Source organism: Serinus canaria, chromosome 3 (genome assembly GCF_022539315.1).
Source record: "Serinus canaria isolate serCan28SL12 chromosome 3, serCan2020, whole genome shotgun sequence".
Taxonomy (NCBI): domain Eukaryota; kingdom Metazoa; phylum Chordata; class Aves; order Passeriformes; family Fringillidae; genus Serinus; species Serinus canaria.
The window spans coordinates 20,303,016-20,330,471 of NC_066316.1; the positions used below are offsets into that span (position 1 = coordinate 20,303,016).

General features: G+C 40.5%; 1 protein-coding gene across 13 annotated transcripts in view; it reads left to right on the forward strand.

Moving 5' to 3' along the window:
• Positions 1-27,456, forward strand: part of ESRRG (estrogen related receptor gamma) — a 393,435-nt gene that overhangs the window by 38,784 nt on the left and 327,195 nt on the right. For 3 of the 13 annotated variants that reach the window (XM_050972141.1, XM_050972137.1, XM_050972140.1), the window contains exon 2: positions 13,780-13,825. The exons of 7 other annotated variants lie outside the window; for them this stretch is intronic. The gene's annotated coding sequence lies outside the window, so the exon portion shown is untranslated. Of the gene's footprint in view, positions 1-13,779; positions 13,826-14,070; positions 14,106-22,005; positions 22,066-22,833; positions 22,878-27,456 lie in introns of those variants that run through there. 3 more of the 13 variants (XM_050972136.1, XM_050972138.1, XM_030235297.2) reach the window with 2 other exon arrangements.

Below are 27,456 nucleotides of genomic sequence, written 5' to 3' on the forward strand. Positions count from 1 at the left end.
TACTAGTTAGACTAACATTGATGCATGTTACTTTTATACACAGAATGTCTAAACCAATGTATTAAAAGCAATCAGTGCATAGGGAATTAAGGAAAAACTATTCCTTTAATGCACATACGCATCTCTCCATGCCAGCTGCAAGGGAATTTGCTCATATTTGGAGGTGGTGATGCAGTCTAATGGAAAGAGCAAATGCCTAGGAGTATCTTACATTCTGGCTCTTCCCAATCTGCACACCTTTGTAAAGTATTTTGAGATTTCTGGATGATAGAAAGGGCTAAATATTATTTAAACCTCCTTAGTTAGATAGTAGGCTTTAGTCTGTATTATTTTTGGTTTGTGTATTACATGAATAGAGTGTGAAACTGCTAGAGAATCTTTTGTTCTTGGATACTGCACTTCTCTTTGGCCTCTCTTTTTCTGGCTTCATTTTATTGGGTGTTAAAGAGCAAAAGTAAAGAATACAGAGCAAAGAATATTTGAGCAATGAGGAGGTACATAAATAGCAAACATATTGAACTGTGAGCAAGAACTGGTTTTTTGGATGCCTCTGGAAGAGCAATGACCCTCTCGCTGCGTTACTGTGCGGAGGTGACAGGTGCGTGCTGTCCTGTGATTGTCCACGTAGCTGGTACTTCTTCAGTGCCCAGCAATGTGCTCCCTATCCTGCTTTGCTAAAAGGCCACTTATCTACACAGTGACAGGAGATCAAAGGGTAGCTTCAGAGCCCCATAGATGACAGATGTGTATTTATGGCTTTAATCGTTTATGTGCAGCTCAAAATCATAACCTATATGACAGCACTTCCGAACTTCCACCATCACAGAGGGACTTTTCCTGCTGTGCATTGTCATGGCTGCAGCAGACCTCTTTTCTGTCTGGACTGTGCACAGAAGACCTGTACAGCAGCTCAGGCAGCACGGGCTGCCCAAATACTCAGTTTGCCCTTCCCTCTGGGATGAGGGCAGCAGGCTGGATTTTTCCATATCAACATGTAATAGCTCACTTAGTACAAGAAACACGCGATGTAGCTGGAGAACCTTGCACTGAGTAATCATCTGTAACTGCAAGTGAAGATTTCTAAAAGCAGATCAGTAATCTGGAAAAATTGTATGTATTTTGTTAAAAGAAGTCTCTGAGCCACAAATAGATGGATGTTGGGAAGAGTAGTCTGGGGACTTGTCACAATATCCCTGCTCCATGACCTTCACTAAGCATCTGCTGTTTGCTATGGGCCTGGACAAGCCAATCAGCCTAAGTGGCCCTTTGGTTTCACCTGCTGGGGCAATTCTAGGTGCAGCAGGGCCCAGGTGACCATGAATATATCTGTGTGTGTATGTGCAGGGATGGCTGAGTGGACATTCACTGGAGAGAAAACAGCACTGTGCACATAACTGCAGCACATCATAATCCCTTTTCTGGTACTTCATCTTATTTTCATGCTTTTTTTGCAATGCTCTTGATTACTTAAAGACCAGCATATTCAACAAGCTTATTTACCCTTTGTTCTTTGTGTGTCTCCTGTAGTGAGAACCTAAACTCCTGCAATTCTAGCCCTGTGTTTGCAATTCAGTGTGTAAAATTACCAGAATGCCGTGAACTTCTTATACTATTATTATTATTATTATTATTATTATTATTATTATTATTATTATTATTATTATTATTATTATTATTATTATATTATTATTATTGTTATTATTATTATTATTATTATTATTATTACTATTATATTTACTTATTGGTTAAGAAACTGTAAAAATAAAGCCAGGCTGTGACAAAAAGAGATGATCTAAAACTGATGCAAAATAAATAGTCTCTTACTACATCAGAAATGAAGACAGGACTCTTGCAGAGCAATTTTTAATGTCTTACATAGTGGGGTGGGGTGGCACTTCTCTTTGGTGTGGAATGTGAACGTTGGCTTTGTGAATGGCAGAGTATGATATCCTGTGGCACAGTGATTTCACCTGCTGATTTTTAAGGGACTGTCCCACCTCTGAAGCCTAGGGGCTTCTGAAAAATATTTTTTAGTTAGTTCAAACCCATACTTGTCTCCAAAATATCATTGTCTAGAGTTTCTACAAAGTCTATAGAGACTTGATGCATGAAGAATTTTTTTTTAATCAAGCACCTGCTTTCTTTGCCTAGCTCAGTTATGCAGCAAGGTTGTTCTTATACTATTAAGAAGTGAGCAATATATTCCATATGCCACCAAGCTTTGTAAAGAATCCTGCTGATGACAATTTCACAGCTGCTGAGAAATAGGCCAAGCCTTCCCTATAAAGTGACAGTAAGGAAAAGAATATCTCTTCCATTAGTATTGGCCATGCATCCTCCCCAACTTTTTCCCACTTGAAGGAAAATGTTAGCCCGTCCGAACTATGGAACTACAGATGGTGACAGAAACCAATTTCTACTGCAAAGCCGTTTGGTCAGGAAGTATCAAAAAATGTTTTGGAATTGTGGAAATGAATTCTTGGCTGCAGGGCTACCAGCAGCCTACTAGAAATGAGACATGAAGCAACTGCTCAACAAATGCGAGAGCCTGCTTGGCCCTGAGAGAAATGGCTTTGGTCAAACATTTTGGAAATTAAGAACTTTATATGCGTAGGATCTGGACTTCAGAAGTGTTCTGAGTATTATGGATGTTATACAGATTAGGTTCTTAATTTCTGGTCACTGGTTGCTTGACCAGCTACCAAGAAAGTAGCCTTCGAAATATGCAGAATGACCTCCAGCTGAGACAAGCTTAATATAGCTCCTGCTGGCCTAGTCAGGTGGAACCTTCCCTTTTGGCTCAGCCGATTTGCTGCCCACAGACCATGAAAGTCCCAGGGATCTGGTAACATAAGGGGACACAGAATTAATGCAGAAACTGCACAGGCCACTCTACTCACGGGTTGGGTTTAGTTGGTTGTGTGTGTCTGCAAGTTGCTGGATACAGCAGGTTCCTTTGGCGATTCCTGGACCTGACCAAATCCATCTCCTTGGAGAACAGTTTGAGAAGGAGAGTTTGTTTATTTTTTGGAATTGCACCATAGTTGTCTGTCTGTGCCATTAACTCTCTGAAATAATCAGCAACATGTTTTTCCCCTCAGAATTTCCATAGTGAGTCTTAGCTGCTCCTATGGAAAATGGCTTGAGAGAAGTCCCCATACATGTGGAACATAAACGATAGTAGCTGAGCCATCTTGTTTTATCTGTTCTGTTACAAATGTATACCAAATTGTATGGTAATGTCATGTCACCAGCCACACAGAGCAGATGGAAGTATCTTTCCACATATTGACTCATGTTACTCTGATAAAAGGAGTTTGTTTCTCTCCTTCTGTCAAGCCTGTTAGCCTCTGGCAAGGGACAAAGGTCTCAGTGAGGAGAACTTTACCAATAATGTTCAAGTGACCATCTGATTAAAATACACTGTCATTGGCCAGTATAGTTAGCCTGCACCAAAAACTGTTTGGAGTAGCCAGTTCTATTTCTTATATCTGTGTAAGGCAAATTATAAATCAGGTAGTGTTGTTCCAGGTTGAGGAGACATTGGGGAATTAACCCTTGAGGAAGCATATATTTGGATTTTATAAGGATCCATTCAAGGCCCCAGTATTGGGCCCTTTGGAGACTAATCTCAATAAAGCAAATGCCAGATCTCTGAACTGTCCTTTATTATAGAAAAGTGACAACTCCCTGAACATGGGTTGTGAATGCTGTGTGTTAGCTACCAAAAATATGATTTGCAAAGCACCCAGAAAATTCTGACAGATAAAATAGTTGTGCCGTGAGCATCTGAAAAGCAGATATCGTCTGTATTTCTGTTTGTGGTGAGTGGTATTTGACTTGATGAGAGCACTGTTCTCAGACTGAAAACACATGAGGCTGAAGTCAAAAGGGAGTCAGTGTAATCATTAACTGACTCACCTTCTAGATGTGACAAGTAATGAACCATTCTAAACTTGCCTGGAGCTTTCTTTGGGACAATACCCACAGGGGAAACCCTCTTACGCTCAAGTGAAGCATTATCAAATGGGCCCTCTATTTTCCCCAAATGCCAGCTCTTTTCTGTCTTGTCTCTAACCACCTGAGGACATATAACTGCTGATCTCAGCATCCCAGCCAACATTTGCATCTCGGGGCTCGAGTAGAGCATAGTAAAATCCCCAACACAGCCGGTTTTACAAAAATTGCATATGCTTTTTGTTTGTTTCTTCTTTTCTTATTAGCCTTCTCCCACAATGGGGAAGTGTTTTAACTGCCCGTGCTGGGATTTCATGTTAGCAAACGTCTAACCAGTGTTTGGCTCTTTCCACTTTCTTACTTTGATTTGGATGACTGCCTGAAGCACCTGCTAATGGCCTGAAGCGTTGGAGCCGAAATTTGCAGTTTGTGTCCCACGCTCACTCTGTTGTGTTACCTGCCTTCTGGAGCACCTGCTCCGTGGTCTGGGCTCAAGAACCTGCTTTCTACCTGCTGACAGCAGCGCTCCTCACAGCTCTGCCTCTTCTCAGCTTTGTCCTGCACTTTGTCCTGCTCCCTGTAGCCCCTGCTTCAGCTTTGCCCGGGTCTTCAGGGTAACATCAACGTGTCCTGCGTGTTCCAGTGCTTCAGAGAAGAATGGTGTTCCCCCTGGCACTTGGGAACAAAGGTGATGCCCAAGTAAGTTGGTGATTGTGGTCATCCTAAAACCTTTGCCATGGCATTCACCAGCAGAGTTTTTGAGTTTTTAAAAATAGGTTTTATAGGGAAATTGTGAGCTAGGCCAGCTGGCTGAAATCAGCTTGTAGGTCGGAAGCCACCTGGCAATTCAGTGTTCAGGAAACATAGGAAAAAATGTGCCCACTTAACAGAGGGACCAAAAGAAACTCAAAAGATCTGAGGAACACTTCTCCTTTCTCCTGCTGCCTTTTGAGGATCTGCATGCTTTTCCATGAAGTTGCTCCTTATGCCTACACATAGGGAAGGCTGTTAGAAGTAGCTCTTAAGGCTGTGTGAGAAAACACTCCTTCTTGTCAAGGGGCAAAGCTAAAGGAGGATTTCAGGGGTAACAACTTCCAGCAGGGAATTTTCTTTCCAGTCTACCTTGGGAAGCATTCATTTTTTCCCAAGAGTCTTGGTCTGTGCCAAGGGTATTGTTTACATGGATCTTCCTTTTCCAAAAAGGTGCTTTTGTTTCTGTGTTAGAAGGGTGCTGTTAACAGCAACAGAAGAACTCAAGTATTGGCTTCCTGCTGGTCCCCTTGCTGACAGGGTCATCCTGTTTCCCAATGAGCTGCATTCCTTAATACAGCCACACTGTGCCCCCCACCCACCTTCCACATTGGTACTGTGTGAAGTTTTCTCCAGGAACCACCTCCCTGAGTGCCCGGGCTGCACACTGAGGCTTGTTCATACCAGAGACATCTGCTCTTGCAGAACTGGGCAGGGCAAGGATTGATTTTTTTTTTTTTTTTCCTTCTTGCTTTCCTTTGGTTGCCTCAAAATAACCCTAATTAATTTTGTGGAGAGTTTAGTGTGCTCCCATCATGGGATTGCTCTTTGTGCGGATCTCTAGCATGCTATATTTAGGTATGGTTTTTGGAACACCATGTGACCCGAATCAGATAACTTCTGAACTACTAATCATGTCTTTGACACTGACTCCCTCCGTGGCTTTGGGGCATTTTACAGTTGTTTCCCTACATACAGAATGAAAACAGATATACTCATCTGCCTTGTAAGAGCTTCTGCCAGGGTTAACAAGTATTTAAGACATTGGTTTAAAGTAAATTTGATTTTATTGTTTCTACTGTAACTTTAGTTTAATTGTTTCTTAGATGCTTACCTTTCTAAAATGATTTGTTACCATCTTCATTTCCTTAATGGATGCCCCTATTTCACCATTTTAAATGAAATTAGTTTCTTCTGTGTTGTAGATGAAAATAGAGCAAAAAGAAAAAAGCTAAATGCCCTCATTTCCTGCCCCACACAAATTTTCTTCCTATATTTACTAGTTGATCGATCCATGGAGATGAAAAGCTCAAAACATTGACCTGAACTATTTCCCCTTGTGCTACATCCCTTTTTTAACACCAGAAGTTAGTTATCTGCTTGGTTTTTTCCTGATTTTTCGAGTTGTGCAGCCTGACTTGTATCCTGTCCTCTTGCACTGCTCGAGGCCTCTCCAACCCTGGAGGAAGCTGCGCTCCCTTTGGCTCCACATGCTGCTTGACTGGGGTTTGGAGCCTGTGGTCCATTTCAAAGCATCATCTCTTGTCATTCATGTCCATAATTGCTGCTTTTTGTGTTTTGGGTACTTCTGCAGGGAGCTGGAGTACTGGGATTTCTTCTGGCTTCACCTTTTTTTGCCCTAACCCTTTAAGATCTTTTCATAGGCAAATGGATCAAAAGACCTGTTTGGCCTTTCAGTGATAGGAAAGGAGCTCAGTTTGACCAGGTAGCTAGACAGATAAAGAAGAGGAGAAATTATGGCAATGCTTCCCATCCTTTAGGAACTAGTGAATATAGGGGAAGAGGATTCCTCCTTATTTAAGTCAAATTTATTGTCTAATTATAAATAGTAGCTCCTCCCCCCTTCTTAATTCCTTCAGAATTAAATCCTTTGCCCAAGTGCTAATTCTTTCCCTCCTACAATGGCAGTAAAAAGCAAAATAATGCATAAACTAAAAATTCAGCTTTGAGAAAAAGGCCGACAATGAAATATCTGCCAAAGACTCTGCAATATGTATCTGTCAGAGAAGAAAAGCAAACATTCTTATATTTGAATCTCTGAAATGTAACTGCACCAGACTAGTTGGGGAAAATTTGTTTGAAGATGTATTACGTTCCACGATCAAATGGAAAAAATGGCACCTGTCATCATATTTAGAAAACAGCTGGGTAACATGGCCGAGTGCCATAGTCTCTTTTCACATGGCCTTTATGCTGAAACCATCCAAGCTCCATTCTCAGCAACTGGAGAAACCCTGTGCCTTTAAATGGTTACAGAAAAATCTACTTAGGGGCCAGCTCTTATTGCAGCAAAGCCTGCTTCTGATGCTTCTAATTAGCAGTTAATGGATTATACTTTACTTTTATAACCAACCCAGCAGGCACTCTTCTATAGTATTTTTCAGCTATTTTTGGTAGAAGATACATGCAATTGCGCTGCTCTTCATGCTTTCATTTTGAGCATGCAGAAAATATTAGAAATAAAGCACTATCTGAGATTTTTTTACCACTCAAATGCTTAAAGTCCAATTATGTGTTTTCTAAATTCCTTATGCATTTCCTAATTTCCTATTTTCTTTCATTTAATATCTTAGAAAACTGTAATGGGTTAATCACCCTAACAGATCTAGACTTTGATGCAGAATCTCCTAAATACATACTTATTGTTAATTAAAATATTTATATACCCAGTGAAAAGCCTGGTGTTTTTAGACTTGCAAGCACAGCTCCAATATGTATTCATTTAGGAAAAAACATTTTTCTAGGTGTGTCCAGTGTGGGTACATTCAGAAGTTTAGATGTGCTTGTAGAAACTAATGATTTTTATCCTTGCTTGGAATTAAAATAGCAATGAGGTTAGTAGCATTAAAGATTTGCAGTGCTACATGTGTGTGTGTGTGCCATTCATATGTGGGTATATATGTGTATATATTGTATATACACAATATCCATAGTATGTATACCAACTTGGACATGTGAATATAAATCTATGTTTAACAAAGAAGTAAATTTCATAGGTTTTAGTTGGAAGTTTATACTTCCTCAGGGAATTATTTTGATGTCAGTTTGTAGCAGGAAACCTAGTTTGCTGAGACTCTCTTAGAAACTGCTCTGTTCACTGAGGCCATGCTTCCAATAGGACAAGGTCTAACATTGGTTAAACTGGAACAGGAGAGGGAGCTCTCACAGCACTGACCAGGAAAGGGGAGGATGAGGTACCCAAGCCTAGGAAAAGAGGGGTAGAGGCCACCAGCAGGTGAGATGCACCATCACTCTGTTCCTGATTACTGTGGTCCCTTCACTGAAGTGGCTTCTCCATCCCTTACTTATGTCATCAAAAAAAAAAAAAAAAAAAAAGAAAAAAAGGAGTTGTCTTAAAAAGACAGGGAATGGCTTAAGAGAGAAGCTACAGGTTAGTTGATGAGAAGCTCAGTAAAACCCATCAATGAGCTCTTGCATCCCAGAAAGCCAGCCATATCCTGGGCTGCAGCAGGAGCCGCATGGTGAGCAGGTTGAGGGAGGGAATTCTCCCCCTCTCCTCTGCTCTGGTGAGACCCCACCTGGAGTGCTGTGTCCAGCTATGGAGTCCCCAACACGGGAGAAATGTAGGCCCATTTGAGTCAGTCTGGAGGAAGCCACAAAGATGCTCAGGGGGCTGGAGCACTTCTCCTATGCAGAGAGAAGTTGGGGTTGTTCAGCCTGGAGAAGAGAAGGCCCTGAGTAGATTTTATAGTCTCCAGTACCTAAAGGTGACATATAAGAATGAATGGGGACACACTTTTTAGCAGGGTGTAATGATAGGACAAGGGAGGATGGCTTTGAACTGACAGAGGGCAGGTTTAGATGAGAAATTAGGGAGAAACTTTTATTGTGAGGATGGTGAGACACTGGAACAGGTTGCCAAGAGAAACTGGATGCTTCAGCCCTGGCAGTTTTCAAGGCTGGGTTGGATGGTGCTTAGAGCAACCTGGTGTAGTGGAAGCTGTCCCTGCCCATCAGAGTGGGTTTGGAATTAGATGACCATTAAGGTCCCTTCCAATCCAACTGATTCCATTATTTTATGCTATTATGACTTGCAGCAAAGGAAGTGCCACCTGCAGGACTCCTGCTTTGAAAGCACTGCACTTGTTGGGTACAAGACCATACAGCACTAAACTGGAGTGGTCATGTTTGTTGAATGCAGTGAATTTCAAAAGGCTCTCCAGAAAAATATTATTTTTACGCTATTATTTGTACAGAGCAAAGGCTAAAAACAAAAAGGAAGGGAAGGAAAAGGAAAGGTTGGGTGGTGGTTATTATGTGAAATAGGTCCCTGACTGTGATGAGACATGGGCAACTTACTTTCCGTCCTGGTTCTTGAGGAGGATGGATTTGGGCTTTTCCTCTGTCTTGTAACATCCCAGAGGAGTAGGAGGAGGAGGCTGGCTGTGCAGGGGTCAAAGAGCCTCTTGCAGTGCCTGTCTGTGCTGTAGTGGGGAGCAGAGGGATATCTGCTGGGCAGGGCCAGACCCACCTTGTTCCTGGAGCAGGTCCTCACTGTTTAATCCATGTTCCTTTCCACATTCTTCAGGACAGTGCAGCAGGAGTCTACCCTGTTCTTGAATCAAGGCCATAGTTGAGCCTCTCAGCAATTGTTTCATGTTTGCTCACTTGTAATCAGCAGAAGCTATTCTGACATGCTCAAATGTGCTGTTATGTTTCCTTTAAGAAATAATGAGATTAATGAATCTTTTTTCCCCTTAAAAGATCTCCCTCTCCTCTTAGCTTTGCTTTCCCCCATAACTCCTGCAAAGGTAAAGTCCATCTTTGTGCCTGCACTACCTTGTGTACTGTAAATGGTGTATGAGAGCTGCAGGATTTGCCTTCTCTCAGCCTCTGTCTGAAGTGTTGGTCAAAGCACGTGGCTCCTTAGAGCTGCATTTCTGACCTCCACGCCAGAGTAGTGAAGACAAGTCTGAGATAGGTCAAGTTCAGTGGCAGCATCCCGAGATCTCCATCAGCCAGAGCTCTGGGATTGCCTCTCCGAGTTTCCTCTCTCAGCAGTTTTGTGCCAGGCAAGCCAAGCTTTGCAGTAGTTGAGGTTATTGAGGAGAACTTCATCCAGAAGAGTAAGGATCCCTCAAGCAGAGTTTGGTTTGAGTTCTCAGAAGGTCAGCGTGGGAAGCTCCCCATAAAAGCTGATCTTTGATGTTGTCAGCCAAGACAGATTCAGAAGATTTGGGAACATTTCTTTTCCCTCTTTATAATTATGTGAAACGCGGGAGACCTGTGAATAGAGTATTTTTAGATTGTACTTTCGCATATACAGTATCATAGTATGACAGCAAATTAAAATTCTTATCAAATCTTTTTTTTTTTTTTTAAGAAATGTAACTCATAGTGGAAAGTTTGATAAAGAGCAATGTGCTGCTTGGCACAGGAATTCTGCTCTTGTTACTAAATGAAACATGCCTGGTTTCTCTCATTTAGATGAACACTTTTGGAAGTTCTTTTTTTTAAGGCTAACGGATTGGACTTCTAATTTTAACTCCTATGGTTTATAATTAGAAACATTTCCAAACTTGTTTACAAACACCTGCACTTGACAGTATGTGTCTGCAGTTTTAGAAGGACTCACTTGTCACTTCCAGTGGGGGTTGAGAGGGCATCTAAGTTCTTTGTGTTTGTACAGTTAGTTTCAGGACACTGGAACAAAAGTGCATTTTTGAAAATAAGGGTATGAGAGTTGATGTTTTGTGAGGGGGTTGCATGCACCTAATTAGCAAACAGGTGTTATTGGGTAGTTGTGGATTATTTCAAAGTTAGTGGGATTGATTGTTAATGGTCATTTGGAGCAAGATCTGAACTGGCACCCAAAGGAGAAATTCCAAGAACTAATTTTAGCAGTTGAGCCTCTCAATTAGAAAAGATTCTTTACAGGTTTTCTGTTTTTATCTGTACTTAAGACGTATTACTTTCTTGACAGCTGTCCTTCAGAAGTTATTCAGAAAGAGTTTTAAATGACTTTTGAAAAAATGATTGCATTGTTATTTCATATGAATTTGGAAGTGAATTGCTGAGTGTACAGTGAATGGTGGAGCATGGCTCCCCTTGCTCCTGAGTGGGATGTGTGTGTTAAACAAGTCTGTATGCAACTTGTTTGCAGTGTGGTGAGAGTATCATACTATGTTACTCACTGGTCAAGTGTATAATCACATTAGAAGTGATCAAAATAATTTACCAAAATTAAAAAAAAATCCTTTTGGTACTTTACATCTGACTTTTAGCTGCATCACATAGGTTAACAGTGTTGCTTATCAATTTCTAGTGTAATGGGAAAGGTTATTGTTGCTAAAAATTGATGCGGCGTGGGAGGGTGTCAGGAAGAACCCTCCAAATATGCTTCAAGGTTACAGCTGAACCAGAAGTAGTCAAAGCAGACTTAAGCAGTAGTGGCATGAGGTGTCCTATTGATTGCCTAATGCTCATGTTGTTCCTAATTAGTATGAAAAACTCTGGTTAATTAGACCAGCCTGTTTGGCTGTTGTGTTCTCTACCAGGAACCATGGTCTTAGAGAAACTCCGGTAAAGAAGAGGATAAAGAAGCCACGAAGCAGAATGATTTTCACTTTCTGCAGTTTTGGTGTCCATAAAAGCACGGACCTGGATCCATTTGAGGAATCCACATTGATGTCAAAGGATCATGTCCTCAGAGGCACTTACTCTATTTCACTGAGGGTGGATGTAAGTGCAGTTAGGCACTTAAATACCTTTGTGTATGCTTGTTCTTTGAAAGCAAACCTGCAGTGTGCAGCCTGTATGTTGTGCTTGACCCCTCTCCAAGGGCACACCACACAACTCACCGGGGGGGTCTTCCAAAGCAATTGCTCAAAAGTAAACAGATAATTATATAAAGCTTTTGGAGTATGATGCACGGGTCTGAAGAATTAGCTTTTGCCTTTTGTAAACCAGCTACGCCTCATATCTGTGTTTCTGAATTCCTTTAAGAAGTACAGTTTTAACAAGTATTCACTTTCTGTAGCAAACAGGCTTTAAAAATTTTTTTACTTTTGAAACAAGTAGGCTAGCTAAAATTATGATGTTACTTAGATACTGCATAGCATAATTTCTTAGCTGCAATTAATAAATTGTGTTGTAACCATATTAGGCTGTTACCATGTTTGAAAATAACTTCAAACACAGCTTACAAGTTCCGGTGTTGTCAGGGTCCCAGTTCATCAGAGTTAGAAATACACGACATTTTAGAAATGGCTCATGATTCAAATATGACCAGAGAAATTAGACTTAAGTGGAATTTAATGCTACTTCTTGCTTAACTAGAAATTTCTCTTTTTATGATGAATTATATCTGGAAATAACACTTTCATAACTGATGTACTGAGAGAAATGCCAGTGCTTTCAGTTTTCCTCTATTTCAGTTTGCTCAAGTCTGTTCTATGCCCACTTTCTTAAGTGTTAATATGTTCCCAAAAAGTTAGAGGAGGCTTGAAAGCAAGATCTATGCAAGTGTATAAAGATCCAATACTCCAGCAATGCCTTGAAAGTGGGCAAAAACCTCTTTGATATCAGAAGTCTGAAGTGACCCTCAAGTTAGTGAGAAGATTTCTCATATGTACCTGATAAGAAAAAAGACCTCTATGGAATATTTGTAGAGTTATCTAACCTTCATGGGCCTGACCATTCTGCAGTGTGTTTGGTGTACATGTGAAGTGATCTGCTTTCAGGATAACCTGCCTGGTTCCTATAGGGAAACTGCATGGAAAAATCTTTCTTTGGGTGCATTTAAAATGATACTATCTTCCTCAGGAAATGGTAATGAAAGTAAATACAGGAGTCATGAAAGGAGGGAAAATGGGCTTCAGAGTTCTGCTTTGGTTCTTCTTGTGAAAAATAACTCTTACTTCAGGTAAAATTATTGCTCCTCACAAAGAATCCCATGGTATGATTGAGTACTTTGAGCCACAGCATGCACTGTATACTGTGAATTAATTCAATCTAAGAATTGAATTAATATCCAGGTAACTGGGCATATGAAGGTATGTCATATACCATCACATACTACAAGAGAGGACTGTTGAGGAGGCAATAGCTGGTTATGGTTAGAAATCAGCTGTGGATATAAGGGGACAGCTTGTAAATTACCAGAAGGAGTTAATGTAGGTTCCCAGCCCTTGAAGTCCCCAGCATTGCAGTTATGCTTGCATCCCCAGGGCTGGAACACATTGCAAATCCCTGAGATGCAAATTCTTTGCCTGTGTCTCCCATGGTACATAGCTGTAAACTGGTCTTTGAAAGTCCATAAATAGGTGTAAAACATGCATTTTCCACGGAATCAATGACCTTAAAGAGGGACTGTGAGTATTACAATGGCCTATTGCAAATTATCTGTAACTTAAATTTTTGCTTTCATTTGTTATTCCTGGTATGTATATCTTATGTGAGCAGCTTTTTCATGTTTCTGAAGTAATTCCATGCCATAAAAATATGTGGGTTTTCTTCTTAAAGAAACTGTTATGTGCCAGTTGTACCTCAGCTGAAGGGTTACCCAGAGCAAATGTGTGTGAAGTGAAACTGCTCCAGGATAACCTGCCTTGGTTTAGGGGAGAGTTAATGATAAATTTATTTTCGTGACCTGTCTGCCAAATATTTGTACACTAATTAGATCCTATTTTGAGGGCAGAGCATGTGAGCTTGTAAGGAACCCCTTGTACAGGATGGGAAGGGCAAGAGGATGTTTGTCCCTAGTAAATACGAACCCCATCTTTTTTATGTGGCATCACCTAAATCTGTGCATTATTTCTAAGTAGCATGTGAATCCCGGGGCTCCTACAGAGGCATTTCTTAAATTGGCTCACGGCAATAGTTGTAGCCAGCTCAGGTGTTCAAGTGTAGAGCATTGAGGTAGAAACTGAACTGAATCAAGGCACAATCATGGTTTTAACTTTATATAATGTCTTTTGCAATATAGTAGAAAATTACCCTTTTGACTAGTGGCAGGACCGTTTGTATAAGTACTCCAGCCGTGGTGCTGGTTGGTATCTTGCTTTTCACTTGAACCTCTCTGCGATGCAGGTCTTGGAGGAGTGAGTGCCTGCTGCAGTCTCTGCCTGGCTCCTTGGTAAGTCATTTGAGTCTATCTTTCTGTACAGTCACTTTCCAAACTGCTCAGCAAAAATAAGGAATTTTTTCATAGAGTGCTTTAAAAGAGAGCTGCTAATCAATTTTTCTTATTATTTTATGCCCTGTGATTTTTACACCACCCCCACCAGCTGGTTAATCATGCAAAAGCTGAACACTTCATTAGCCAGAACATGTTTGCCCATGGGCATTTCTGTAGTAAATTAGTTCTTTCTATTTATACAGGTAAGTCATGGCCAAAAGTCTTTAAGGTGCCAAAGGTAAGGGTTCGAATTAATTCTTTTTCTGAGTTTTCAAAAGAACTAGGTTTAACTTTGTGTGCTGTTGATGTGAAATTACTTTTGAAGTAAAGATAGTGTGGGTAAAAGCATTGTCAGGCTGTTTAGAGATGCATTGTGCCTTTCTGGACCTCAAATTTGGCCTTTGTAGTACAGGCTGCCTAAAAAAAAACTAAAAAAGCCCAAAACACATACATGCACTCACACACACACATACACACACATATATATATATATACACATACATGTGTATGTATGTGCATAGTATCTTCATGCAGAGACTCTGCTTCTTTGAGTGGCATGTGGCATATTGACCTGTGTTTTTCATTTCTTGCTCTGTGCCTTTTACACTATTAATTGAAAATATGTGGTTTGCAGATGATTTTTTGCCTCAAATCAGATGGTGCCCTCTGAAAGCCTAGTTTAGCTTGACAATGAATTTAGCTTTCAGGCTTTGGCCATTGCAATATTGTTTGAATGCCACCATTTCCTGCAATCAATGTAATTTTATATCTACTTGGAATAGAAAGTCAAGATGGTGATTGCCTTAATTTAACTCAGTGTTGTATTCATTAGGGAGCTGATCCCGAATTCCTTTCAGTTCAAAGTCTGTCTTGATTTCGATGGAACCTTTCGGCGCACAAGGTGTGCGGTAGCCTTCTGAAATGTTGTCATTGTGACTAGTGAATAAAAACTAAATGTGTTGCTAAATTTAGGCTGTTGCTCATGTCAGCTTCCTTTTCTAAATGACGGTAAGTGCATTCCATAAATAGTATGCCTCTTATGTTGTCATATCTCTTTGGCTTGCTTTGCAGTATTTTACAGGATATTTGCAAATGAATTTTGTATTCAGTAGGCAGGGGATGAAAATAACACTACTCATTGGGAGTCCATTAACCCGCAGCTAATGAGGAACCATTTCGAGGGCTGGATGAGTGTAATTCAGATTAGCCTGCATGCCAGGCTGCTCTGCTCCCGCTCAGGCTCTGCCCGTGCCGCGCTCCCTGTGCCGTGCTCTGGACGGATGGAGTGCGGAGCGGCACAGCTCTGACGCTGCCTTTGGCCAGTTAAGTTTTCTGTGCTTCGGTTCCCCTTATGGAAGGTAGGAGAGGACAGGAATTCTGTGTCTGTGTGTGTGTGTGTGTGTGTGTGTGTGTGTGTGTGTACGCATAGATAGGTGACAGTGATCTTGACCTCCATGGTCAGGTGTTTTGGGATGTAATGAAATACTCCTCAAACACTCCACTCGTGCTCGCTGGTTGATAGCATTGTTACTTGTAGAAAAGGGTACTACATGGTGACAGTAAAGGTGGTCCAGACTAGCCCTTAATTAATTTTATTTTCGAAATCCATATTAGTGACTGTCGTGAGGGCACCTGGGCACTTCACATCAATAAAAGAATCAATTTAAAAAATGTGTAGACGAGAACTCTGTGTTCACTAACAGAACTCCTGTTCCCTGTTGCAACTAAAGGTCAGTCCAAGGCTGGCCAAGCGGGCAGGACTCGCATTCCTGCGCCTTGGCACCTGCCAGGCGCGGCTCTGGCGGAACACCACCAGCAGCAGCTCCCAGATGCCCACGGCCCCTGCGGAGACCGGCGTGCTGGTGACCAGTGACTTGTTAACCCCCTGCATGTCTCAAGTTGGTTTCGGAACTGAAGGAAAAGCTGGGGAACGACCAAGCCCAGTTAAAAATGTGACTTTGGCAGTTGCTGGCACTCCAGTGAAGTGCAGGCAACAGGGACTTGGTGGAGCTGTGCTGCTGGAACAGAGGGAGGAAAAATGAGACCTTCTTCTGGAGAACAGGGTAGAGATCTCTAAACTGAAGAAACTTACTGACGACAAATGTTACATTATGCTAGCTTAGCAAATTCTCTAGGAATATAATGCTTCCCAGTGTTTTCTTAACTTGTGTTAATATTTTATGATACCTGTGCATTACGGGACAGTTGCTACAATGTTTAAGTGAGTTTGGGTGCTAAATTGCTTTCGTGGACTTTTAAAGAAACACTTTTGGTCACTGCGAATTAGCTAAATTCCAAATCTCACTGAACATGCTGATGATTTAAAATCAGATTTTTTCTGTTTTTCACATATTAAGTGAGCATGTGTAATTAAATTAAATGTTGATGCAAAGCTGCATTTTACTTATTTCTATTAAGACATTTGAGAGAATAATCCCACTTCAATATACATCTAATTGTGCAAGCAGCACTGAAAATAGGAGTTCCTGGACACTGGTGTAACTTTTTGAATGCAAAATGATAATATATTTTCATGTCTTGAAATCCAGTTGAACTCCAGCTGAGCTTAAAAATCCAAGATCTGATTCAGGAGACTTCAGTCCCATCTGGCTGGTGGGTAGCAGGTGTGCAGTGTGTGTTTGAGGGAGGGAGGTGATTTCAGGGAGTGAAACATTTCTCTTTTCCTGTAAAGCTTTAATTCCGGTTTAATGCTGTGGTCTGAAGCTCTCTGCAGTTTAAGTTCTTGTGTAATTACCTACATCTATTGTTGGTCTCCATTTCTAGACAACATAATGGTGATGGTGAATGGCAGAAGCAAGTAAATGTCCAGCATTATGAAGAAATATGGTTTCTAATTCTCAGAGTTTGGATTTATTTTCTGTTACACCCAAGTTCTTTGTATGGGAGAGTGTGTTTTTACAAATTGATACAGACGTGATCTTGAAGACCAAATGAGAAAGGTTTCATTGCAGTGTTCAGGATCAAGGTCTTTTGAGTATTTTTATGTGTTCCCACAGCAGCATAGAGAATGTTTTTGTTGTGTATATTTTGATAAAGAAAAAAACCCCATCTTATGTAATTTCTGTTTTCATCCCATCATAGACAGGTTCTACATTTTTTATTACTGTGGTTGTAAAGAAAGAGGGTTTTTTTAGTTTTTAAAAGTATTTTAGCAATCTATTGAATACTTTTTACCTCTTAACCTTAAGTAACTTCTCCCAGCCTTTCTCATTTTCTTCTTTCTATTTCCCTTTCTTCATCTTTTGATCAGATACTGCCAGTCAACCCCTGCCTCTGCCTGGGAGCTTTTTGCTTGGGAGGTTCAAGAATCTGCTCTTCGTTGACTTTTTGTCACTAGCTATCAAGTCAGCTCCCTTTCACACTCCTATCAACTCTCCCTCTTCCAACTTTTAAATATTTCCTTTTCTTTTTATTTGTCTTCACCACTATATAACTTTGTGCTGAAGAGTCTTCCAGCACATGAGTTTTTTATGGGAGTTGGCATGCAAAGCACTTCTTACTTGGCAAATTAAGTAAGCAAACATACTTCTTTTACAGTTTTTGAGTTCACATTACTACAGTAGATGACACTTTTGCTGCTGTATTTCTCAGGTTTTTTTTATGGTGAAGTGACTTAATTTCTAACGTAGAGTGGAGCTGGTGCTGTGTTGCCAAGGGAAGTCCATCTGGTTTGACAGACGAAATGATAAACATTTCTCTGGACATCCCTGTAAACTTCTCCCTTTTGTTTGTTTGCTTTATGAAGTTAAATGGAAGAGGTCACCCCCTTTGACAGAGCAGATTCTTTTTTCTAGCAATTGGGCTTTGCAAGAAAACATTTTTTATTAAGCAAGTCATCCATACCACACCGTAGGCTGTTTGAGTGTAACAGTATGTTACAGTCTGCAAAGTTAATGCAGTTAATATTCAACTGAACTTTTGGGGGGTTGCTAATCCCTTAGGCGGGCTTAGCAGAAAGGGCAAACATATTTATAGCACTTTGAATCAGACTGCAGTGAACAAGTAAGAGTATGTGTTATACCATGCAAATGTTACACAATTTCAGGAAAGCTAAGTGCACGATCTTTTAATAGTATTTAAGTTGATGAAATATCTTGTCTGTAAGCAACAGAGTTGTTGGTTCAGTGGACAACAGATCTGTTAAAATGAAACTCAGTGAAAGGTCTTGAGATTGTTGTTCTGGCAGTAAGTCCTGAAGGTTCTGAACAGATTTATGGGCTGTCTAATTAGTAGCGAACTGTATTCTTTAAGCTCTGTCATTTGTATTATTCCCTAATAGGATTTAATAGGACTTTGTCACATATCTGGCTATGACTGAGTGTGTGTGGGGTTGTCAGTAGCCTCTTCCATGTAGGTCTCAGTCTCTTACTATCTTTGTAGAAGTAAAAAGACCATTCCTGAGGGATCTTTGTTCCAGAAGTGTGACACTGGGCAGAGTTAGCTTTGGTTTGAGCCGTGGGCACCCCAGGCAAAAAGAACAAGAGTCAAGTCACAAGTTGCAGGCTGTTCATGGAAAAGCTGAAGTGCTCAGGCTGAGAATGTCCAGCAGTGAGGGCCACATCTCTGTGAGAAAGAAAATCTCCACGTTTATGCCATGGACAAAACTTGCATTGAGTCCAAAGTTACATAGAAAAGCACAAAAAGGGCCCTGTAATGCTGCCATCCCATCAGGAGTCAGAGAAAAAGGAATAATGATCTTGGAATTTACATGCAATTTGATTGTGTAGAGTTTTAGGCAAATAAAAGAAATCTGTCGTTTGGCAGTAAACAAAAAATAATTTGTACTTAAAAAAAATTATTTGATTTTGAAAGAGATAAATGCAGTTGCTAACAGCTTTAATCTGTATGATAAACTTTTAAAGTCAATTTCAGGTACCCTATCAATGCAGAATACAGACCTGACGAAGTGTCCATTCTATTCTAATTATTATTTTTAATATGTTTTACCTTTTGACTATTTTTTCCACTTTTTCTAGATATTAACTATTTGAAAGAGTGGCTACAACATGGAACCTGACTTTAGAGGGGGCTCAGGTGCCAGAATTTATACATGCTCTCAAGTTACTTATTGATTTGCCATCTTACCTGTGCCCATTGCTTTCTTTTTTCTTTTGCTCTTTGTGAAGCATACTGGCCATTCATAGTACTTCAGAAAAAGTCCCACAAAATAATTAATATGCCAGAATTGTTGGAAAAATAGAAATATGTTGCTAAAGATTTTCAAATTTATTTTTTTTATTTTCAGTTAAAAATAGTACGACTGAGTACCAGTACAAGTTAGAATTTTGTATTGGAGTTATTTATATCTGAAGTACCTGAAAATAACTAGTTTATTATGTACAAAATTTGAAATTCCAGAATATATTAAAACATTAGCTCAAAGGTCAAAAGCCTCTCCCAAGGAAGGAAGGAAATCAGAAGGGAATTTGGGCTAATCAGGTTTGTTCTGTAATAGTTGCACAGGGGTGATGTGGTTGACACTGTTTGTGGCTTCCTTTGGTTGCCCATCCTGAATGTCCCTAGCTCATCATTGGATCAGCTTCCATGCAAATCCTAGCAGGATTCAACCTTAAGCCTTGACCTCTATAACACAATCTCGTAGCATTTCTGTCATTGTACTGAGCAGTAAGTGCAGGAGTCCATTGCACAGAGTGTCCTGGTGGTGGAGGTCTGCTGAATGTGAGCTGCACATCCTGCAGCCATCTAGTAGCTTAGAAATGGATTAAACAATCTGCAGTTTTATTGTGAAAACAGAGTTAACAGTCTGGTGATGTTAACTGTGATAAAAGATAGGGTGTGTATGTGTGTGTGTGTGTGTGTGTGTGTGTTACTGTGCTGAACTCTATACCTTTATGAGCTCTTTTTATAGTACCGTTCCCAGCAGCATTCCCAGGAGCAGTCCAGGTCCAATCAGGACTGGTATGCCATTGTGAGAGGTGTTGTTCTAATTCATGTGTAAATGTGGAGTGGTTGCTGCCCTGAGGATATTACAGTGAAATTACGAACAGGATGAAGAATAGGAGGAGGTGTGGAGGAAAAGGAGGGCAGCTGCAGCAAGGTGCACTTGTCTGGTCAGGGCTGTGGTACATACAGCCTGATACCAAGTGATGGGCGTTTCATTTATTTATAAGTCTGCTGCCTTCAAAACAATTAGTCTCTTTGTCTTTTGTTTGTGTCTTAGTTATTTAAGACAAAATGTAGAGAGTATGAAATTAATAGCTCCCAAGATCCTCCTGCTCTGTCTCTAGCAATGACCAACCCCAGGCATCTCAAGTACAGTTGTAAAAGCCTCACAATGGGCAGACTTGGGATAATCTTCTCTCTACATGTTCTTATCCTAATCGTTCATTATTAGGGTTTAATTTAAGCTTTGAAGCATGAGGTTTAAAAAAAATATTCTATTTGTTGTTCCCCCTCCTGCACTGTCAACCTTGTTTAAAATATGAAATATCCTCCCAAGCCTGTCATCTGAACTGTTTTCAGCGTAATCCTACCTGCTCCTTGGTGTGTTGGCCAAACCTGCAGCTTGAGAGCTGCCATAGTGGTTTTGCTTCCTCTGGTGCCAGAAGGCACTGGTAGATCCTTTTCCCCAGGGAGGTGGGTGAAGGCAGAAGCATGTTGAGCAGTTAAGGCCTGGGTGTTCCCATGTCACCATATGTCAAAGCTGTAATGCTGCAGCTGGAACTCTCTCCTTTCTTTTAATATTTTAGTGGCTAATTTGCAGTAAAGCAGAATAGGAAATAACCATAAATAAATCTGGGAACCTTTGTATTAATTTCTTTTGCTAGCTGTGTACATATGAGCAGCTTGCCATTTGCATATGTGAATCTTGTCATAACAATTTTGGGAAGTGATTTGTTAATAATCAAGTTCTCAGAACAGCTCTAAATCAGTAATTGATGTAGGTCTGGATAAAGCAAGCCTTCCGCCTGCCTGTTTTGTGGAGCATTTTTGGCAAGTTTCAAGCTAGTGTGAAAACTAGCCATCAGAATAAAATTTAGGACAGCTGGGATGCTTTGCAGTGAAGACTTTTGGCTCCACAGTTCAAATAATCACAATAGCAGCTCAATTTAGCCTTTGGCTGGGTAGGTTTGGCAGGGCACAATGAAAAATAATTATTTCATGGCCTGCTTATTTGTCCCTTAACAAATAAACTCTCTGACCTATGCAGGCTTATGTAAATATGCTGCCGTATGTGGGGTTGTAGAGCACTGTCATGTCCCCATTTGGAAATATGTTTTATTTGCCCTCATGTTACAAACTTTTTTTAGAGTTCTGTTTTGGAAGCAAAGAAAGGGATAGGATATATCGGATACTGAAGCCCAGACAGGCAGGCACAGAGTCGAAAAAGCCATCTAACAGTCTTTTTTTCTGAAAACACATCCATTAGTATGCAGTGTTTTCACTGCTGTAATAATAAGAGCAATCATGATACGAGCAAGTCCGTCTCTTCGCAGCCTTCCCACGCGGGATGGAGAATGACAGCTCCTAAAGCATTTGGATATTTGCCTGAGTGTGTGCTGCTTAGCTAACAGCAGTTCAACTTGCTCTCCATCTTATGGCTTCCTGGATATCCTTCTCAATTTTTTCAGTGACAGCTTAAAATGTGAGATGTGGAGGGGGGAGATAAAAGCTTCAGTGAAAGGCTTTTTGTGTGTGTATTTAGGGGAAGTTTTACTACACTTGATGATGGAGGGATGTGCCACACTATTTTCCGTTCCCACCGTTTTAGTATTTGCACTTTCTGTTGTAGTGGCAGCAGCCAATCCATAACAGTGTCTTTCTGCTTCCCCCTCTGGAGAGGGGAGAATACACAGAAGAACACGTATCAATGGTTTTGTCTCCTGGCACCACCATTTTGGCTGTGCAGCAGTAAAAGAAAGCCTTTTTTCCAAAGAGCTGAAAGATCTCTCTAGAACGTCTGCTGTTGCACACTCGTGCACAGACACACACACACTTGCACAGGCTCTTGCAGAGGTGGCTACAATCTGTTTTTAATTGTGGCACTCCTTCTCAAAGTGTCATTTAAAAAAACATCAGCAGTCATGTCATGCATCGGGATAAATTTCTAAATGTAAATGAGATTCTCTCAGTAATTTATTTACATTTGTTTTCAGCACAACAAATGAGACATCACGTAGCTTCATAATTTCCCATGACCGAGTCACCAGCATGAGGTGTGTAATTTACTCTGATTTAAGATGCTTATCTAGAGGTTCTTGCAACAATACCTGGTGGGCTTTTTTATACTACTTTTTGCTGGCTTTTAACCCATATACTTCACCTCCTTCTCTGTATTTTCGGTTAAAAAGGAGTATAAATGTGTCTGCTTCTTGAGGCCTTTTTTCAGTAGAGCTGAGAGGGATGGCTTTGATGCCTTTGTTTAGTATGTCATTTTCCCTGCCATTCCCTTCTCATTTGGTAAAATCATTTAGGGTTTCCAGAATGTATCTCCATTTACATTATGATGATGTGGAAAAAGGAAAGCAATGCTGATTGTGGGCATTTCTGATGGCAAAATGTTTGTCCAGAAGTGAAACAGTGCAGTGGGAAGCATCCTGCAGTCGTTTGTTCTCCCCCCTTCTCAGCTGAAATACTAAATCTTAGACCTGTTGTTCTCCCCTCTTCTCAGCTGAAATACTAAATCTTAGGCTCTAATACTGACTTTAAGTTTCTGCTCTGCCTGTAGCTGAAATAATACTTTGCTTGAGGTGGGATGCGAATGCCAGTTTTCAAATTATGTGGACACAGTCATGTACTACAAAACTAATTTATTTTAAGCCTGTAGTTGAACCATTTAGATGTCTAACTACTTGCTTAAGTATTTCGGGTAGGTAGATGATTAAAGGTGCAATGTACCATGCATACAGTTTGGTACCTCTTATCTTGCAGACCTGGTTACGGCTTGAGTAAAAATCAGGGCAATGGCTTTTGCTATTTTACAGGTTATCAGCACAGGAGAACTGAGATACTTTGGTGAAAGTTACTGGTAAGTCCAAAAGTGGTACAAAATGCTGTAGTTTGGGATGTTACAGTGCAAAAATATTGTACATCTTCATGGAGATCTGCAGGATTAACACTGTGTAGTGATCTTTTCCTCTCAGGAAAGAAGCATGACATTTCTTTGTGTCAATTCCCAATGCAGAAATCAGTGTCTTCCTTTAAAATGAATAAGAATATTCCAAAAAATAAAAGATTTGGACTGGTTTTTAATGTGCATTGTACATACTAGGTCCCAGTTGATTTAATTTTGGCCTGCTGGCCATTTCCTTAACATTGCATGGGTCTAGCACCAAATTATGCTGATGGCCTGTCTATCACCAAATTATTTACAGAACTGCAGTTAAATTATAGAAATCTTCCAGACAAGCAGTGCTCTGGGCAAATTATTTCATCAAAGTTATTTTCCATGGTATACTTAAGCAAAAGCTTACAGGAGCAACATTAATCTTTTTTTGGTATGTGATTATGCAGACGTGGTAACAGCCCCTTTTTAGAAATAGCTTCCTACCTGGGAAAACAGAAGGAAACCATGATATGAAAATTAGTTCTCTCTGTGCTATCCTTGATTTGAAGCAAATGTTTTATGTCAGGGAAACACAGGACTGGGGCCAGCAGTAGGATGGCCATTTCTGCACACTGTCAGCTGCTTCCAGGTCCTGGGGAATTTTCTTTCTGTAGACTTTTAACTGCACACTTCTCTGAATTTGTAATTCAGATACTGCAGAAGCAGGTCAGCTGGCTTTACCGTTCTCCGTCACATCAAGGCCCAGTGGTCACTGCCCACTTTTCCAGAGAACATTTGTGTATCTGAAGTATAGGCATTTTCTGCATTACCTCCATCCAGCAAGATCTGAGCTGCTGTATGATTATGAAACATACAAAGATAATATAAATCCTAAAAGCAGCCCTAACTCCCTATTGTAATTGGCATCCTTTCAGACTCTGCTCCAGAGTTTAGAAATATAGTCGGGGTAGAACATCTATATTTGGGTTTATATGTAATGGTCATACCTACTGGTTCACTTGGAAAAATCCTGGCATGGATCCCTATTTAAGGACCTTGGGTGCAGCACTTATGTTTAGCTCAGTGTTTTATATCACTGCATATTTTTTTTAGTATTCCATGTTGCCGTGTTTGCTCGGTAAGACAAGAATGCCTTCCCAGCCTCTGTGTGGCTGTGTGCTTTTTGTTGAACGAATATAGAAACTCAGGTTTTTAACTGACTCCTGTGAATAAATTCCTCTAGGAAAATAGGGGCTAAAAATCTGTGTTTTTCAGACCTTTCTCTGCCCATGTACTTAGGGTAAGACTGAGCCATGTGTAGATGGCAGACTGCAATGGGACCTCTGTGCTCAGAGACCAGATGTGGAAAACCTTACGTGTGTGAGGATGGCAGACTCAGGAACTTTAGCATGAGAGCTAAAGGTTTTTGCAAGCTGAACATCTGATTTAACTCGATTTCTCTCTGGTGTTGGATGGTGGTTGCTGTTATGTGTCGCCACACCTGGGGAGTCCCTCTTGTCGGCTCACCCAGGGGGACTCAGAGGCAGCTGGGAGGTGACACTCTAATAACTGGGGTTTCATGGTGTTGTTAGAGGATTTTTTTTGTTTTATATTGTTTTTTTTGATTGGCAGGATGTAAATATATGTGAAAGCTGGATCTCCTTTGCTTGTGATCCTCAGCAAATGCAAGTCTGATTGAGAGTCCCCTTATTTTAGAAATGCTTGTAAAGACAGGAAGATACTTAAAGCTGGCTTTGTCAACAAAATGGAGGAGCTGTGCTCTTGGGACCCATTAACAGCAGTGCCAAGATGGCCACTGCTGCACAAATACTGAGAATTAAGTTTCTACAAAACCCTAGAAGCTCCAAATTGTATATCTCACCAGTTCTTTACTCCCCCAGTTATAATCCATATCTCACTTATTGCTAGAGTCAACAGTCTAATGGTAACAAAAAATACAACCTTTCATCATCTATTGATTTTCAGTCTTTAAAAACTGACAATAAGCTATTTTTTGTCCAATTTCTCAATAAATAGGAACATTTATTGGTTTTCCAGTTTTATTGTATTACATTAGAATATATTTTACTGCATATAGTGGGTAATGTAGCATCAGGAGAGATGTTTACATTCAGCAAGTAACTTTTGAAACTGCATAGCTCAACTGAGATATGTAAACAAATTTGTAATACTAGTTTAATTTAGATTACAATGCAGAATACTCAGCCTGGAGCTCATTTTTCTATTTATTTCATTATGATCCTCAAACTAATGGAAGAGAATTGCCATAAAAAATAATTACAGTAAAGGTGAACATCTACTTTCTTCTCATAAAAAATAATTACAGTAAAGGTGAATATCTACTTTTTTCTCTATCTGAGGAAGAGGGAGGAATTTTGAGGTATAGTAAGCGCCATGATATTGGGGTTTATTTCCTAGAAATCTACCAATGACAGTGTCGTATAGGTTGGGCAAGTCATAAATTCTGTCTGTGTGATACTGTGTCAAATGACACGGCACAAACATCATCTTTCTCAGTGACCTCAGTTACCTTCTCTCCTCTTGAAAAAGGAGACAAATTATGATGTGATTTAGCTGTGGCAGAACTTGGGATGTAGATCCCGAGTTGCCTCCCCACTGCCACCTGCCTTCACAGCACAAGATCACCTGGTAGGTTTTTCCTTTCCAGAACCTCTCAGGAGACACTGAAGATCGACAGTTGCCTCTTGCTTACTCTTGTGGTGATAATGGCAATTTGATGGTATTTTTATCTCTGCTATAAAACCAGTTTAAGCTTTTTTTTTTTCCTTTCTTTCTCTTTTAATAAGAAGCAGTTAATTTCTCCTCTGATTACATTCAATCCTACAGCCAAAGGCAGTAAGCTCTTAGATGTTTCCATTCTAGTACCAAAAGCCCTGAGGTGGAGGTGCCTCTGCTGAGGTGAGGATGTACGACAGAATCCTCTGCTTTAAACCAGCTGTGCCACCAGCACTGCCCTTTGCTGACCCAAGGGGTTCTCTGGCTTCAAAGCTTCCCAAGTGAACAGGCAGGCTTCCTAGCAGGCTTCTCAGGTGAAAATATTCACTTAGATGATGAAACCTTTTCCTGAACACTTTGAACAGGGTGGCAGTTCTGGCTTATGTTTCATAACCCTTTCACAGTAAACAAGGAGGGAATCATTTGGGTAAAACACTTCCTTTTGGGTGTCTTGGGTGTTATTCTCTGAGGCACAAGCCCTTTCTCATAAGCTGCTGTGGATCTTGCTGTCATCTCTGTCTTACAGGATCTGATGTACAAGGAGTTAATAGATATCCAGTGACCAAAGCCATTTATATTTCTCTTTATATACAGAAGTGAAGTGGAGCATGTAAAATTGGAAAGCAGATCCAAACCTGAAATTCTCTAACTTTATGACTAGTGTGTGTGTTATTTTCCCATGATCTTTAATTACATTCTGTTCTGGAGAGGGGAGAGGGGGAATGCTAATCTGGTGCACCAACTGGGGGAAAAACAAACTGTTTTACAGCGGGAGTCTAGATGACAGCACACAGCAAATGCAAAATCTGACATTCATATGAAAGTGGGCTAAGCAAGACCATAGAAGAGAGGCAAAATGACTGCAGCAAGAGGAATGCAAGTGGTTTAAGGAAAGCATGGTTTCTCTATTTATTGAAATAGCACAGCCGACCTTTAAGGTGGTGCTGATAGGATGTAGATTTTGTAGAGCAGCACCAAGAGAGATGGCTGTCATAAAGGGAATGTGTGATTGGATTCAGGTTCATGAGAAGCTAGGTTTAGAAGAGTATTGCCCTTCCCTCTTTGAACATATAATATAGTGAGGCATGTCTCATTGCACTGAATGGAAAGATGCTATTTTCAGGACTGCTGTTGCTGTGCTTGCTAATGAATTTCCAAGGGGTGTTTGAGCCTTGGATATTGACTGTAGAGATGCTTGCAGTCAGTTGGAAGAGATGTGACTGAACATGAAGCTTAGTTCTGTGTGCATACAATCCTGCTCTCTGTGATTTTCCCTCAAGTTGTATATTCAATATCACTCTGCAATCATTAATAATTTGTAGAAGTCCAGCTGTGACTTAAGGCTTCTTTACAAACAGCATCCAGGCTGCAAAGTCATGTGATACCCTTTTTCTCTTTCACTGGTTAAAATAGCCTTTAAAAAAACTATTCCCACTTCCAGTCCAAACATTAAGACCAACAAACTGGTTGGGTGAAGCATAAATGGTCTCTGCCCTGTTTTTTGGTCCTGATGTCTTCTTCATCCACTTGGGATGGGAGCTGGGTGACAGCATGCTGATGTGCTCTCCTGCACCAGGGAGGGCGAGTTTCTGTGCAGAAGTAAATGTCTTTGTTAAACTGCTTGACTTAGCAGCACTATACAGTCAGTATTTATTTGAGTAAGGGATGAACAGGCTGTTTAAAAACAACATTCCCGGGGTTGTTCCAGTGTCATGTTTGAAAGGCAATGGAAAGTCTGGCTTAAAGGTACCCTTTGTAAATAAAGGTTTAGGAACAGGTCTTACCTTGAGTCTTTCCTCTCACG